Source organism: Fundulus heteroclitus, unplaced genomic scaffold (assembly GCF_011125445.2).
Source record: "Fundulus heteroclitus isolate FHET01 unplaced genomic scaffold, MU-UCD_Fhet_4.1 scaffold_310, whole genome shotgun sequence".
NCBI classification, from domain to species: domain Eukaryota; kingdom Metazoa; phylum Chordata; class Actinopteri; order Cyprinodontiformes; family Fundulidae; genus Fundulus; species Fundulus heteroclitus.
Genome location: NW_023396720.1, coordinates 23,084 through 40,882, shown reverse-complemented (window position 1 = coordinate 40,882; position 17,799 = coordinate 23,084). Strand labels below are relative to the sequence as shown.

The 17,799-nt window shown below is 40.3% G+C and overlaps 1 pseudogene; it reads right to left on the bottom strand.

The window, feature by feature from the left end:
• Positions 1-504: 504 nt before the first annotated feature.
• LOC118559531 lies at positions 505-9,401 on the bottom strand (annotated as a pseudogene).
• Positions 9,402-17,799: the final 8,398 nt, after the last annotated feature.

Below are 17,799 nucleotides of genomic sequence, written 5' to 3'. Positions count from 1 at the left end.
ACAGAAAACAGCACAAATGCTTGTACGTCTGTGTTGCATTTTGTCTCAGCGAGGCACAGCGACAATAAAACTGAGCTCCCATGACGATTGCGAGCTCTCTGCATAAAAGCACCGAGCCCCTTTCTCTCAGAGAAGTTGAGCTTTACAAACGGCAGCCATCTCAAACTCTCTGAAGGAAGAGAGTGTGCAGAGATTCACCACATTCACAAATACACAGACAATAACACTGAAGTTGGGGTGTAATTATGCACAAACTAACTACATTTAAAATCAGGAGGAGCTGATAGCGACAAAACGGCCACAGCACCTAAAGTGCAGCTTGCATTTTCTGTTTTAGACAACATAACAGATAGATCAAATCTCGAAAAGGCAAAATGAGACAAGGATAAAGAGGCAAAAGCTACTTAAAGTAGTCAATAAGTGAGCACAGTCCAACTTAATTTACACCTCCAAGAGAACAGATGTTATAAATTACACTGAGAGGGATGGTAAAAGCGAAAGAGATCAAGAAAAGAAGTCTTACTTTGAGTAGTCTTCATTGTCTCGGTCACAGCGGGAATCTTTGTGTTTCTCCCACTCTTTGCCATGTTTGCATGTGGTCAGTAGAATAATATCTTCCCCGTTGTGGATGTGATAAAGAGCGTTTCGCGTCTCTGAGCCGATGCCGGTCAGGTATCGCTTCCCTTTAAAAACCAGCTGGTATTTCCTGGAAGGTGATGCGTCGTTCAGTGCCAGATAGCCTGTAGACCCTCCTTTAAGCGGGTGATCTTTGGAGAAGAGAGGGATGGAGATATCAAAGTTTGGTCTGAAGTTGGCCACGTCTGCGCTGGCCTTGGCCAGCATGGACTGGCCCACCTCGAATCCCAGATCCTCTGTGTAGTCTGGCCAGGTGCCAGAGTACAGGTTGAATATGAGGTGGTTCCTGCCATCATTCCACGTTGGCAGGCTGTGGATGCGGGACCTGACGTTCTGGACGTACTGTGCTGAGAGCTGATCTCTGTCCAACGTGTCCACAGCCAGAATGAAAAGACAGGCCCGGGAGTGGTCCGTGGTATGGAAGCGAGACTCCCTGATGGAGGAAAGGATCTTCTGGTAGGTCTCTGAGATTTCATCTCCTCTCTGCGGAGGGTAGATGTAAACCCTGAAGCCCGACTGGCAGCGGGAAAAGTCGAAGCAGGTTTCCATGCGGCAGCGCTTGTTCTTGTAGATGTTGTCTCGGATTGCCCGTCGCTCATGAGGAGAGGTGTGCTGGTGATGGAGCTGAGGGCTATCCTCCTGCATTGACAGACCAACACGGGTAAGGTGATCAATATTAAGGCAAAAGATCATATACATTGTTGATCTTTTTCCTTTATCACACTCTGACTCAGAGGTTTCAGGACTTTGTGGACTGATGCCAGCAAAAAGCAAATCCTGACCAACATAGGGAAAACCAAGGAGCTGCTGGTGGACGTCCGCAGGTGCAGATCCACCACACTGACATCAGTGAACATCCAGGGAACTGATGTTCATTGCTCAGTTTGTTGTTGGGTTTCACCTGAACAATAAACTGAACTGGAGTCACAACACAGATGCTCTTTACAGGAAGGGTCAGGGCAAACTGCCCGCAGAGGAGAATAAGATCTTTTGCTGTGCAGGGAGCACTCCTGATTACCATTTTTGATGCATGTTGGAGCAGCAGGTTATCTACAGCTGAGGAAATGTTTAGATAAGCTCTCCAGAAAGGCCAGCTCTCTCCTAGGATCCCCCATCGACTGAGTGCAGGTGGTGGGAGAGAAAAGGACTCAGGCAAAACAGAATCACTCTTGGATGTTGCCTCAAACGCCAAGACGGGGGTATTTCCACTCATTTTCCAGAACCATGAGTCTTTTTGACAAGTTTCTAAACGTTTGCAAAGCAAACAAATTTTCTGGAAGGAGCGATTTCTCTGAAGTTTCAAACCTGGTCTTTGGACGACAAATTTTGGTTTTTGATGATCTGAGGACTCGAGTTGGAGTCGGTGGCTTTTAATCTTTAATAATATATGTAGGATCTTGACCCTGCAGGCCCCTGAAAGTTAATGTCAGGATTTTAACCTGGATTCTAAACCAGAGCAAAGACATTGAAACTAGAGTATTTTGAGCTATTCTGCCTGTTCCTGTTTAGAGTCCTGCTGGCAGGTTTTGGACCAATTCAAGCCGATCAAGAACTTTTTTGTTGATTCAGTGTGTGACAGTAGACTAGATAAGGACATAACAGGATAATACCTATCTCTGGTTGCTGTTTTGACATCAGATGTCTTAGTTTTGAAGTATTTCTGAAATGATTAAAAAAATGTTTGGGAAAAGTTGTTTTTTAGTGACTTCCAAGAAACAGCATCTAAATTCTTTAAAGTTGGCTTGAACGTTCAAAAGTCCAATCTGTAGCTTGATCACAGGGATTATACGCTCCAACCCTTAAGGTAAAATCTCTGTTTTTGTATTGCTACTCATAACATACTAGACTCGTTTTCTCTGAAGAAGTCAAACATATCGGTTTGTGCTTCGAGTTTGGACACTAAACAACATACAGGCAGCTACGTTGTTGTGATCAGGCAGTTTGTATGGATGGCCAGCTGCGTATTTTCATGATTCAATCAAGACATGGTCAGATAATAAAAACTTAATTTAACAGAAGAGAAGATACAAATGTTTTGAAATTTAATATTTTGAGTGATTATCATCTTACCTTCAGAAAATAACTGTGCATCTTACTATGGAGAAATACATATTAGTTTAATTAGGACTATTACGACGATGGAAGCAACAAAAGAGAGTCCAAGTAGGGCCAAGACCAAAGTGGTACAAACATCATGTCTAGATATTGTTTAGAAGTTTGTGTTTAATTAAATAGATTCAGACAATCAGCCTTCTGTGACAGTGATCCTCCCCGGGAGAAATATTTATTGTAAAAGGGAAAGTGTTGATTGGCAATTTTAAAACCTCCACCTCAGACAGTTTCTTCCTGTCTCAGTATCACAATATTGAAAATGTGTTTGGAGCTTTGCAAAAAAAGAAGCTTTTTTTAACTACCTGCTTGCAATTACTTGGAGGTTTTTGTGTTTAGTCAGCACCCACGTACTTCATTTTGGCAGAGCCTTGGTAGGTTGGTTCCCATCTCCAGCAGTCAGTGTGATGCCAGCCCATCACAGGGCAACACAGACAAAACCATTCACGTACACATTTAGAGTGACCAGTTAACCAGAAATGTTCATTTTACCAAGCTGCAAAACTCCTACATGCAAGTAAGCACATGCCAACTCATTGCAGAAAGACCTCTGCTGAGACTTGAACACAAGTAGATTGTGTGATGCAACGTCTGCCAACGACCTCTCCACCATGCAGTCCAATGTTTGTAGCCCTTAGCGTCATGAGACTCCAGTTAATGACATTTATAAATCTGATCTGACTTATCGGGATCAATCAAAGATATGCAAACTTAATAATGTCAACTTTAACAGAAATCCGAAAAGGTTGGTTGCATTCAGATGTCCAGATGCTGTATTTAGACCTAAAAACAATGCATTTCCTGTCTGGCAAACATTTAATTTATTCTTTTATCATCTATTTGCTTATTCCTACTTGAGACAAGATATGAGGATAAAACCCAACAGATGTACCACATTTTACCCCTTAGTTCCTCTATTCTTATATTACAGTCTTATTTAAATGTTTTAGGAAAAGTTTTTTCCACTTTGCTAATTCTATGTAATCTTAATTTCTCAGTTTAATTGCTTTATATCTTTAATGGCAGTAGGTAACTCTTATTAGCTCATCCTGCAGAAGTGCAGATGAGATTTTCCTCAATGCTGAAGCGAAGAACAAAGTCCGAGTATGGCTTACACCAAAGATAATAAACCACAATGTCTAACTTTAAATGCTTTACACTCAAGGCTGCCCCATGGAGAAGCCGATGCACATTTTTATCACAAGAAGAATGTCTTGTGTTTAAATCCAAGCAAGGACATTTTCTGCATACAGTTTCATGCTCTTCTTGCGTATATTTGGCTTCCTCCCAAAGTTATCCATGCATTTCAGGTTAACTCGTCACTCTAATGTTGCCCTCAGATGTGATGGCACTGCAATCACTCCCTGCTTAATCAAGGACAGAGGTTAACGTTCTTCTTATAAAGCCATTAATGACACTCCCCCTTGCTTATGTTGGAGATCTTGTTACCCAACAGCCCCACAAGAAATCATCACTTCTGTGATGGAGGCTTTTTAAGTGTTTGTGAGAACTTCAGGGGTCCAAAAATGGAGGATTTAAGGCCCCTGTCTTACTACTCCTGAGTGACGTTTAAAATCCACTCTCAAGCCATTTTTTTTAAACCAACTTAGATTTTTGAAGAAGAAAAAAACATTTAACCCTTCTTAATGTTTCTATGTATCGTTTTCATATTTAATTGGTAGCCATTTTCACTATTTTGAAAATAGCCTGACTTATGTGTTTATTGCGTGTATTGCTTGACATCCCCATTCACCTGAAAGATGCTTCATTGCTAAAGCTGAGTTGTTTGTGGAGTATTTTATTGGTCTTGGTTGTGTTTAGATATTGCTGAGTAGCTCTCTGGTAAAAAAAAAAACAAACAAAAAAAAACTGCTTGACAAACTTCTAGATAAATGCTTTTCGCACACATTGATATATGCAAATATATTCCTATGGTTTATTTGATAACCTTCACACTGAGCTTAAAATTAGCTTCACATTTAAAGAAAGGATATAAAATTGGCACATTAAATGCTTCATACATTATTATCATATTAGTAGTAGTATTAGTTATCTAGAGGAGGCAGGTATAGATGGAAAATAAATTCCAGCACTGTCTTAGTCGAAATCTTTGTTTTCTTTCATTGCTGAATTGAGTGAATGTGGCCATGGTGACTCAATGTATGAAAAATAAGGCAAGGCAGTGGAAATGCATGAAAATATCAACCTCTAAAATGCCTTTTAAGGCGAAATAATATTTGTATGACATGTCTGTGCCACTTGGTGTAAAGAGTAATATTTTATGTCATGTCGCCTCTCAATCAGGAGTGCAACCATGAAAATGGAGTATTTATTTTTGACAAATACACTGAAAATCAAATGTGGCTTTTTAAATGCTGTTGCTCACATTTTATCTGGAGTACCATGGAGCTCCTCCTGATATGAAGTGTGTAAGTAACCAAGTGTTTTTTTGGGGTTTTTTTGGTTTTGTCTGGCTGGATGTTGCTGTTAATTAGAAACTCGGGCCTGGTGTGAGACTGAAACAGGACGTAAATTCAGTACCATGCTGAAAGAGGTGTGAACTCTCCCATATTAAAACAGGAAGTTAGAATACCGGCAACAGTAATTAAGCTAAGTCCACAAAAAACAATGGAAACTAAACAGATCCTAAAGCATTTTAGGAATTTGCCAAGAATTTGGCCTCAGTGTCTGACTTTCTGGATGTTTATAGTATCAATCTTACCCAAAGACTTTTCTGAATGGAACCCCTTGATTTAACAATGAAGCTATTTTTGTTTCGAATTTAAGACCAGAAACAATTTAGAAGACAAATAATATTTCCAGAAACAAATTGTTAAATTGTCAATACACTGCTTTAAATTCATTGAAACTTTAATTCATATATATGTTTTTCATACAGTTTTTTTTTTTTTCTCGTGCAGTACTTTTGAAAAATACGCCACATGAGCTATTTCAGTATTATAAACAGTGCTGCAAAGAGTATTTGCTTTCTTACACATTTCCTTTAATTTCCGGCCCTGTTAATGTTAAATAGGGATGAAATTTTCATTTTATATCAGACCAAGATACAAAAGGTAGTTTTAGACAAAGAAATCTATCCACGCCAAACTGGCCTTAGGTGAATACATAATTGCCCCACCCTGTTTAACACCAAATTTACTTTGATTGTCTTACGTTTTTGGTTCAGTTTCACAAGCAGCACCTACACCTGATTACTGTCCGATCTGCGATATCAAGAAATTATTCAAAACAGAACCTGTCTGACAACATGAGGTGGCCTCTAAAGTTCTGCAGGTCAGTGATCATTATTGAAAAATATGAACGCGAGTGAGCAAAATTTACCAAGGCAAACACCACTATGGAGCAGACTTGGAGGCTAATATGAGCAGACGAAGGTGGAGCTTTTTAAAGGTGTGCATCTCATCACATCTGCTGTAAAACTAGCAGCATTTCAGAACTGATGGAACCATGAATTATGCTCTCTACCAGAAAATCCTGAAGGATAAATGTATGCGGTCAGTTCTGTCATTTGGCTTATTAGTGGAACGATGATCCAAAGCACTCCAGCAAGTCCACCTCCGAATGAGTTATAAAAACCAAAGTGAGGCTTTTGGACCGATCTAGACTAGACAACGTCTGTACTTTACTCTGATTGAGATGCTGAGGCATGACCATAAAAAGGTTATTCATGCTTAAAAACCCTTCCGTGTGAATTAATTCCAGTGTCCTGTAACGTTGCACCTTGGCCAGGTCTTTATTGTAAGTGAGAATTAGTTCTCAACCGACTTGCCTGGTAATCAATAAAATCAAAACATCTGTGCAGAGAACAGTTTGCCAAACTTCCTCCACAGAGAGATAAAACACTCATTGGCAGCATTTCAGCCAATGGCGGCAAAGCCAGTTACTCTGTTGAGAGGGTATCATTTTTTTTTTTTTTTACACAGGGTCAGGTTGCTTCGAATAGCTTTTTATAGCTCAACGAATTAAATGTCTTCACTTTGCTCCTCTTTGTCTGACAAAACAGATTTGTTAGACGATCTGAAAGAGTCGAGTGTGACAGAAAAAAACTAAAATATGAAGAATGTGTCCTGGAAATACTCTGTCACAGCACTGTAGTTGAGAAAAACAGAGTATTTACTTCACTTTGACCATTGACCTGGGTCATTGTTTAACAGCTCATTTTAAATCCGCCTCTTTCTGTTCTTTGTTTTCCAGTAAAAATGAGTCCCCTCTACCTCTTGCTCTCCTCCTTCCAGGAATGGTTCTAGCAGCTCGATCAGCTCCGGCCAGCGTCTGGCCGGTCTGGACGGGAGTCTCTGGGGCAGGGGCTGGGGCTGGTAGACGTCTTGCCTCTGGTAGTAGTAGTACTGGTAGTCCTGCTGGTGGTACTGGTGATACGGGGGAATCTGCTGATTATGGTATTGCTGCTGCTGGAACTCCCCGATTTGCAGACCCCACAGGTAGATGAGGAAGAGAAGACCGGCCACCACAGACACAAGCAGGTACCGCTTCTTGGCCTGCATGTGTGCTGTGGGATGAAGGAGGAGGAGGAGGTGGCGGGTCTCGAGGTGGGGAGGAGAGAAGATGAACGGCGGAGTTACAGAGTTATGGAGGAGAGAAGATGGCAGAGTTGGGGGAAGAGGAGGGGAAAAGACAAAGATGAACAACAAGGAAAATGATAGAGAGAGGGATTGAAGGGAGGCAGGTGTGGGACACTTCTCTAGCCGCAGTTCAGCATTTTGAGATTTTTGGTGGTTACTGAAAGAAAAAGGAAAAACTAAAACATTAATCAGGTTTTCATTCAGTAAAACAGTATGTCTGACATGTCAAGGTGCAAAGATACCCTAAAACTGATACTTTATGTGCAACAGATGCGAATGGAAGGGAGTGAAGGGTGGATCGATTTTAAGTCTGCTAAGCTGTAAAACTGCATCTCCAAGTCCCGTTATATAATACTGATTAGTTTAATGTTGAACATAGTAGACAAGAAACTGAATATATGACCAGTTTAAAAAATTACAGTAAAAAAAAAAAAATCTAATTAAAAGTTAACATTAAAAAAATTCTGGGGACAAAAAAACTATCCCAGAAACAATAAGTGGAAAACAAAACTGCAATAAATTAATAAAGGATTAAAATAAAATAAATTAAATTAATAGTTTTTGCACTAAATCCAGTAGAAAATAAACAAATATATCAATTTATACCATATTTTGTTTAATTTTAGAATAATTTAGAATGATTTATATTTTTAAGCAGCTCGTGTGATTGTTGGTTTATTTATTTGTCTTTTCACTTAATATGTATTCTATTCTGACCGTTTTAGCTCACCATGAGTTGTGGCAAGTTTAATTTTGGTTTAGTTGGGTTTTTTTTATCATTACACAAAACAGATCCCAAAATCAAACAGTAACTTATAGCAATAAAAATAAATGTGTCACGTTTACTACAACATTTTTTTGCGTCATCGATGTGGCTAACTGCCGTTCTGCGAGTTAAAAGTGTAGACTTAAAAATCTGAGACCTGTCTTACTTTTGCACCAGTTTCTACGGAGGTGAAGATGAACTTACCTGTTTAAACGAAGCTGTTACGGCTCCAGGGCGGATCTGGCTGCGCGCCGCTCTCCCCTCCAGCCTGAGCAGGGCTCCACAGTTTGGAAACACATTCTCCATCAACCCGCTGAATTACACATCCATTCCGGAACCGTCTGGGCTCCAGTAAACCCACGTGTAGGAGCGCATCACTGAGCTCGGTCTGCACCAAGAAACCAATTAAGGAGCGCTGCCTCCATCCTCCGCCGCAAACTTTTCCCGACCAAAGAAAACCCCCGGTGAGCGCTCCTCATGCGTCTCCCACCACAGGACGCAGATCTCTCTGAGCGGCGAGAACTTGCGAGCAGCATCCATCCAGAATTAACGCAGCACCTTCGTCTCCAATCAGCGTCTCTCCCATCCCCTCCTCCCAGGAAAATATTACCAGCAAACTTTGGATGAACGGCTGGAACGGGAAGCCGCGCTCCTCCACCTGCGCGCTGCGCTCACGCCGAGAATCAAGACAGCAATCACCGTGACAGGTAAGAGGGACGGTCACCAATAAAGCCCCGTTACAGGAGTGGCTCCGGGTCCCAGTCAACAGGCAGGCGGGCAACGGTTCTGGGTGAGGTGAAAGTGAAGAATCAGATAGACATCATCGGCGTTCGCCCGTGTTCCTCTGGGCTGCTCCCTGACGAGCAGCGGATTCCAGCTGCGCCTCATGTTTCCATGCTGAAATCCTCAGCTGGATCTGGGCTGCAGCATCCAGCAGCATCAACAGCCTCCTCCAGCTGCAGCAGCATCAGCAGCAGCAGCGGCGGCGGCGGCGGCGCTGATAAGCCAGACGGCAGCAGGCTGGGGGGATCGGAGCATGCCCGGGACGTCTGTTGGCTCTGATAAGGTATGGGAGCTCACCATTCACCTGCACCGGCTCCGTCTGCACATGTTCAACAGGGAGGATGTGAGGACTACAGCAGATAGCACAAATGTTTAACGCCTTAATCAGATTTACATTTGTTTTCCTTTTTTGCTTCATTTAATGATACATTTATGATATTCTAATATTATTTAATTTCTGTAGCGTGCTGCTGGGTGTTTGAAGTTGTAACACAGAACCTAATGAGGCAGATAATATCTGTGCATGTGGGGCTTGTGTGCGTATTTGGATTATGATATCCTTGATGTTCTTCCCATAACCTTTAGAAAATGTATTTTCCTGAAGTGTTGATCACATTAACTAACGTTCACATAAAAAAGTAAAGAAGCTCTTTTTATAAATTGTCTGCTGAAAGTGATGAATTTCAGCACCATGTTTTCCATTTGTCCGATGCTTTATCTACTTATATTTCATCTGTTAACTGCAACAATATCTGAAAGAACTGAATAGATTAGATCTAACTTATTTCAGGGAACGTTCCAAGATATCAGATCTTGATCCAATAAATGCTGTATCAAACAGCGCCATCTTGTGGCAGAGATTTTGTCTTCTTCTAGGATTCTGATGGAGATCTAGTAAAAACTATGGCCAATCGTTTTTCACAAACTTTACAGATTAGGTGTTTTTTAAGCTCTATTTCACAACGATTTTATTGTAATATACACCAGATTTTGTAATTTATCAGTTGGATTAAGTTCTGTGGACTTTCCTGGACGTATAGGACCGAAATGTCAGTGTTTTGATCCCTGTGCCACTGAGATATCACTTTGGCCTTGTGAAACTATACTCTGTCTTCCTGAGAAAATTGTTGTTCGTCTGCAACTTGCTTGAGGATTGCTGGGCAAAGTTGCTCCTTGCGGATATTTTTAGCTCGTTCTTTATTCATGGTAGTGATTTGAGGGGAACCTGTGAGTGAGACTTTTGTTTTGAGAGACAGTTTTGGCCATCGGTGGTCTCAAGATGCTTCACCATTAGCATGGAAGTGGGCCAGCGGTGATGTTAAACTTTTCTTTTCGAGGTTTTCTTTCTTTCACCTTCTTTTTGTTTATAAGCCGATGTGTGACAAGTACATTTCTCCACTGTGAGATCAATAAAGCCCTATCTTATCTTATCAGTCACAAACAGTCTGACTCAAAATGAATGAGAAAATAACTTGACCCCAGGTCCCCTGTATTCCAGTCCAGGTACTTCCTGCAGTATTTCAGGGTGTTATCAATGTCTCCCTTCCAGATAACTAGCTTCTTTGCAACCTATCTTGACACCTGGCCAGTATGCGTGCAAGACTCACATCTGCTTGCTGCCACACCCAAGCAAGCTCTGCACTGGTGTTCAGAGTTTCTGTGTTTGTCTCCAACTAAATAAAGTTTGTCCAGAGTTAATAAATTGTAGTAAATTTATATATATATATATATATATATATATATATATATATATATATATATATATAATAGAAAAAAACAAATTTTCTTGATCTTTATCTTATTTGTTTTTCATATACTTACTCTTGAAAGCGACATAGACTCGATGCAAACGTCTACATTAAAACTAAAACCTGTTAAGACTGATAAATAACATTTCCTAAGGTATTTAGCTTATTGTTAGTTTTGTCTCCTGGGGGTTGTGCGTCTCTCAATTTTTCACCTTTTTTAGTATTGTATATTAGTCCATAGATTTAGCTCTTTCCTTCTTGTTTCCTGGCCTTATTTAGCATTCTGTTTATTAAGGATTTAGTTAGTTTTTTTTCTTTCTGTTAGAATTTTTTTTTCCTGCCTGTCTTCATTTCAGTTAACAGTTTATTTTTAGAGTTTGTTCATTTCTTGTGCTTTTTGTATTCTTGTTAGGCTCTGGCTCCATCCGAATACCGCTTTTGGTATCCCTCTAGCCAAAGCCAAAGCACGTCAGCAGTCGCCATGATAAGTGCTGTCCGAATAGTGCGGTCAGTAAGGAAGGAGGTAGGAAAAGGAGCCTGTATGCTTCCTCTCTCAGCATAGGAACCTCACAATGTCACTTACCGACGCTAAGGAGCGATAAGAAATCCCACAATCCTTTGCCTGACATGTCGTTTCAGCACAGCCCACCTCACGGAAATTAACGAAAGTTTCCGGAGAGAAGAAGCGTGCACACTTTGTAGTTAATTTCACGGAAGCCTATAGGCCTGGATTTGACTAGGATCATCCATGTGTGTTTCCACTGCGTAATGACGGCACAGCACAGCAATCCGAAGCTCCTTTCCTCCCCACGATAAGGTTCTCACGGTTAACTCCATGAAAGGTCAAGGAACAGGAACAGGAGCTATAATCAGACGGATTCGATTGGAGCCCTTGTATTTAATGTTAATGTTACTGCCTACTGCACACTATCATCTCAGATGATAGCTAAATAGCTAAATAGCTAAATGCACATTGCTGTAAATAAAGCCTCAAATCATCATTGTTCAATAAACACCCTATTTCAAAAAAACAAAACAACTGGACTTGTTTTTTGTAGTTGAAGACGTTTCGCCTCCTCTCCAGGAAGCTTTCTCAATTCAAAATGTCTGGAGTAATGTGGAGTAACAAGCTTTATACTACTGCCTAACAAAGGCCTTGTAATGGCTTAGATAACATGCAAATTCAACCGAAACAGGTCCATTACTAAGGGGTGGACCTGTTACGGTTTTACTTTTTTTTTTTTTTTTTGAATGACCATGACCTGGATGACTGAGAATCTTCACCAGCAATAAACACCCTACTACCTCATTGTCTGTTATCTGTGATTCTCCTAAAAATGTAACCCTTGTTCATTGCCTGTTTGTCTGTCAGTTTTTGCTTCATTATGTGTAACATGAGCCAAAGAGAAATTTCGCCACAGTGACAAATAAAATATTCTTGTCTCAATTTATGTTTGGTCTCTGGTTCTTCCTGTTTGCTACCTCTGGTTTTCCATTCCTGTTTACACTCCTGCCTGTTACTCATCGCTGTATGTTTGCTATAAATAAATTCCTTTTCTCGTTTACCTGCCCTGCATCTGGGTCCTCACTCAACTAAACCGTGATGAAAATGCTGTCATGAATGTAGGAGCCAAATCAACAATACATTTTAACTTCAGACAGTCTGTAACCTGTAAGTGAAGAAAATGTGCTTGTAATGTAGGTTGCCTGCGTCTGCAACTTTACAAAAATAAAACAACACACTTTTTTTACCACAGTTTTAAAAACCACATTAAAGGAAGAGCCTGACATTAAATAAAGATGCGTTTTATGCAGTTTTCCAACCCGTTCTCATGGATAGAGGAGCTTCTCAAAATATTTTTGATGATTCTTGAGCAATCAGCACCTCAGTATTAATAGTCTTAACTTCAGATGCTCTGCAACCAAGTGATGATTAAGACATGTATGCGAAACATAAAGCAGAACAGCTGTCTGTTTTTATTTCTAATTTACCACCAAAAGATTTAAATCCATTTATATAGTTCAATGTAAAAAAAAAAAAAAAGCAACATAATATGAATTTCTTTTGTAGAACCACCTTACTATGGTATCACCACGTGCATTTTTAATAAAAACAGCAACTGCATCAATAAAACGGATCTATCAGCTTCCTGTAGCCGTCACGCCGTGAGAATCCATCACAGGACTGACTCAGAAAGACAGAAAGTCAAGCTCACTGTCATTCACAGTGATGGCCAATTTAGCATCGCTGATTAACTCCAACTGCACGCCTGGCTCAGGGAGAAAACTTGACAAGGAAACTCACCAAGCAAAGAGAGAAGATACCGAGTCTACTATAGTGGATTTCGATAATTACCAATTAAGTGAGCACACAACTCATAAAAACAAATGATGCATCCTTTGTTTGTAAGTTATTTAATTCAAAGGCATAAGCGTTTGAATGTCTCTGTCCCCCAAACGCAGTTAGGAAACAGAGCAACGAGAAAAAGAACACACTAAACTTTTATACATTCTGGGTTGACAAAGAAAGTGGGAGTAATCTTCAGAGGAGTGCAGCCACTGGTACGATCCAGTTCCTATCTAACCCAACTCCTGTCTGTGTCCTTGGATGTGGAAACACAATAGTACATCTGTAAGCATGACAGATTCTTTTCCATGGAAAAGTTATGCAGGAGCATCCAGACAAGATATGATCAGAGTTACATAAGTCAATAAAATTTCCCACAACACTAAGCACGCCACCTCCAAGAATCATCATTAATGAAGCCTGAGCGACAAGACTAAGCCTGTGATATTAATTAAAAAGCTGTTGTTGTTTCTGTTAACTGATGAATTCAAGATTTTCAGGTTTTTCTTTTTTCCTTCTTCTCAATTTGCTCATCTGTTCACAGAAGGGCTTACAGGAAATTTTGGGCATGATCACACATGATGAAACACCTTTTCTTCTCTCACAGTTTTAAAAACCACATTAGAGGAACAGCCTGACAATAACTAAAAGATGCGTTTTATGCAGTTTTCCAACTCGTTCTCATGGATAGAGGAGCTTCTCAAAATATTTTTGATGATTCTTGAGCAATTAGCACACAGCACCTCAGTATTAATAGTCATAACTTCAGATGCTCTGCAACCAAGTGATGATTAACACATGTATGCAAAACATAAAGCAGAACAGCTCTCTGTTTTTATTTCTAATTTACCACCAAAGATTTAAATCCATTTATATAGTTCAATGTAAAAAAAAAAAAAAAAAGCAATATAATGTGAATTTCTTTTGTGGAACCAACTCACTGTGGTATCACCGTGCATTTTTGATACAAACAGCAACAGCATCAATAAGACAAATCTATCAGCTTCCTGTGATGAAACACCTTTTCTTCTCTCCCTGAGTGCAGCAGCAGACAATAGCACAACAAAAAAGCTCAAATGATAAAGCATGTGATTTAGACGGCTCATTTTAGTTTTGCTGTAAATCCTGATCACTTAACTTTAGTATGTTTACGGTTTGAACTTTTTTTCTGCTTCGATTGCGTTACATCCACAAACTTCAATGCATTTTACTGGGATTTTATGTGACAAACTGTAAGGCTTTCCGTTTTTGTGTGGTGTCCATTTTTATTGGCTGACTTTTATTTAACAAAATCCAGAAGAACTAATTACCTGTAGAAGTCACTTTATTGGTAAAAAGCTTCAACCTGCGTGTGAATTGAACTCAGTACATATCCAGCTGTTCTGTGAAGGCTTCAGTGGTTTGTTTCAGAACATTAGTGAACAAAAAGCATCATGAACAACAACAAACTCAGCAGACAGATCTTGTTGAACAGTTTAAAGTCATGTCAGGGTCATAAAGCCATATCCAAAGTTTTGAACATCTCAGATCCAACCCATCATTTTAAAATGGAACGAGTTTTGCAGGAACTGCAAACCCTCCCCTACCGGATCTCCACTTAGACAGACGGCCCTGGCATTTAAACAACAAAGAAGCCACCAACAGGCCCCTGCTAGCGCTAAAGGAGATTCATGACTCAGGTAAAAGAATCTGTTGACTGGACGAATAAACCTTTACGAGCTGCAAGAGAACGGTAACTGCAGAAAAAATACCTTCCATACGTCTTATTTGCAGCAACTGAACTTTTTGGTCTATATCCAAAGTTCTGTTAGTGGCCAAAAACACTTTGCGTCATCCTGAATACACCGTCTCATGACAAAACACGTTGGTGGCAGCAACATGGTGTTGGGATGCCTTTTATTAAGCAGGTACAGGGAAGATGTTGAGAGGAAGACAAAAAAGGTGAAGGCTTACCGACTGGCTGGACAATGACACAAAACACACAGCCAGAGCTGCAGTGTCTTCCATTGTTCATGTCTTACGGTGACCCAATCAAACCCCTGATCTTGATTATATTGTGAAAATGAATGTAAACGTGTAATAACCTTATTTTTTTCCCCTTCTAAAAACGTCAACAAATCTCTGAGGCGTTCACAGGACAGATGCGATTAATTTGCACACAGGTGGACACTAAGCACCAAAGAAAAAAGAGACGTGAATGTCACGTTTTTCCTTTCACTTCACAGTCAGGCACTACTTTAAATCCCAATAAAATACATTGAAGTTTGTGCTTCTATTGTGACAAAATGTGGAACAGCTCAAAAGAAAGGTGCTGTTTACGTCTCCACTGTACGACATGCGCTGTTTATTCTATGTATAATGAAGTTGTTTAAAAGGAGCCACTCGGTGAACGAATTTTGCTCCAAATCACTGATTCTGTCCACTTGTGTTTCTTTTCTGTTTGCCAGCATCTAAACTTGTGGCCCCTATACCTATTAGCTGCTGCCCTTTTAGGTGTTCCTCTTGTTCTGCTGCCAGAACCGGACCTTCTACAGGAATTGGGAACCATATAAATCCCGGCATTCACACAGTTGGGGGGACGGGAAACCAATGAAGGTTCGGATTTATTTGAGCCCTCGAAAAACAATGCTTCAGCAACCGTCTCGTCTCAAATCCACAGCAGCACAGTCCTGTAAATCTTTCGACGTTTAATCTAAAACACTGGCAAATACAAAAACTAGCAGCCTGTCGGAAGAGCAGGGTGTTTTCTTCTCTCTCTCTCTAATTTACTTGAGCTGCGATAACTCTGAGAGATTTGCTGCTGTCAGTGGGTTCACGCTCCATTAGGGGTTGATAAATCTGAAAGGGTCTTGTTGGTGTTAACGGAGCGGCACAGAGAGCCAACTTTGATCTGTTTCCAGTCTCAGTCCATCGCTTCGCTCCCTCCACTTCTTCATCTTTGCTATTAATCCTGGAAATCTCTGTTGGAGTGAAGTCTCCTTTTTGTAGTGTGCCAGTGTCACATGTGGGGAAAGAGTAATGCATCTAGATAACGTCAGGCCGGTGATTTTAATGAATTAGGTTAAAGCTGGACCTGTGTGCCAAACGCCCTCTCCCTAATGAAGTTGAGGAAAACAGCATGAAGTCCAAGATCGATCCATTGATTTTCTGCATCAGCTTAATCCTTGTGAAGAAAGGTGGGGAATTGATGATATCGCCACCAGTCATTGGACAAGAGGTGGGGTACCAATAGAACAGGTCTACCTACCGTCACTGGCCGACACAGAAACACACAGGACAAACAATGCATGGATACACTTCTAGAGTCAGTGCAGAGTGGTAGGTTAAGCTAACCCTGCATGTTTCTTTTATAGAATAGTGGAAACCCATGAATACATCTGGAGAACATGCAAACTCCACACGGAAACATGCCCTGTGGAAAATCTGGCTGCGAGGCACCATAAAGTCCAATATACTGTGTCGCACAACCGTAACTTTTAACTATTTATCTATCCCTCCATTGCCCTGCACTTATCCAACGTTAAACCATGGTGGCAACAGGGGGGAAACCCAGACCTCCCTCTCCCCAGCAACCTTTTGCAATGCATTCTGGGAGAACCCAAGGCGCTGCCAGGCCAGCTGGAATAAAGTCGCTTCAGCAGGTTCTTGGTCTTCCCCGGGGTCTCCTCTCAGTGGGGGCATCCTGACGAACTATTTATTTTAAATGAAATCGTAAATCTGCATAATTATGCATCGAAATCATAACTGGGCACAATTGTGCATAATTATGTGGTTCTTGTGGGTTTGTCACATAAAATCTCAGTAAAAGTAAATCAGGTTGTGCGCAGGCGTAGTGCCATAGTAGGCATTATTCCTCGATGCATCCTCTCTCTCAACCTTGCTTCCTGTCAGTTCGCTTTCAATTAAAGGCCGCTAGTGCCACAAAATAAAAATAAAAAGTTAGTGGTTTCGATATCACTGAATATAAAAGTTAAAAGGGTGTGAGCAACGGCCTCTAAAAAAGCTCTAGAGCACCCGCGGGATTTAAAATCCTTCCAAAGAATTGTCATGGTTAGCCTAGTCAGTGGCTTTTACCCTAAATTTATATCTGAATGTGAAACCCACACGTGTTAAGAAATTCACATTCACATTTATTTTTGACCTTGTTTCTTTTTTTAAATTGTGAATAAACCAATGTGGACTAGCAGTAACATTTTGGTTTGCATTAATCTTAAAACTTCACTTCTCTGCCAATAACATTTAAATGACAATGAGAGAGATTCTGAAATGGTTCCACGAGGTTTTGAGAAACACAAAAAAAAAAAAAATATGTGGACACATCAACGATTCATTGTGAATTTCTTTCAAATCTGATCTTATTTTTTGACAGGAGGCATGGGACCAGGTGATTGCTTTTCCTTTTGTCTGAGGCATGTAGTTAAAATTCCCTGAGATACAGACTATCGAAGGTCACCATGTATGAAAAGGACATTTTTTCCACGTTGAGTTGTACAAAAAGGTTGATTTGATGCTAAAGGTCTTCAAAGCCTTCAAAGAACGCAATGTCTAAATGATTTAAAAGCTTTCCCTGTAACTTAAGGGGAAAACGTTACATCGATAAATATTTAAATAGATGAAGTAGTTGGAGCACAAATGACAGATGCTAGAAATGTCTCATATTGTCAGCTTTATTCATACAGTTAGGAAGAGATGTTTGTTTGATTATAAAACAGCAACACGAATCACAAAAATTGCACAATATTGAGGAAGAAAACAATGAATCCTGAACGGAACCAATTCAGCACTTTACTTCACCTTTTCCGACGCCTT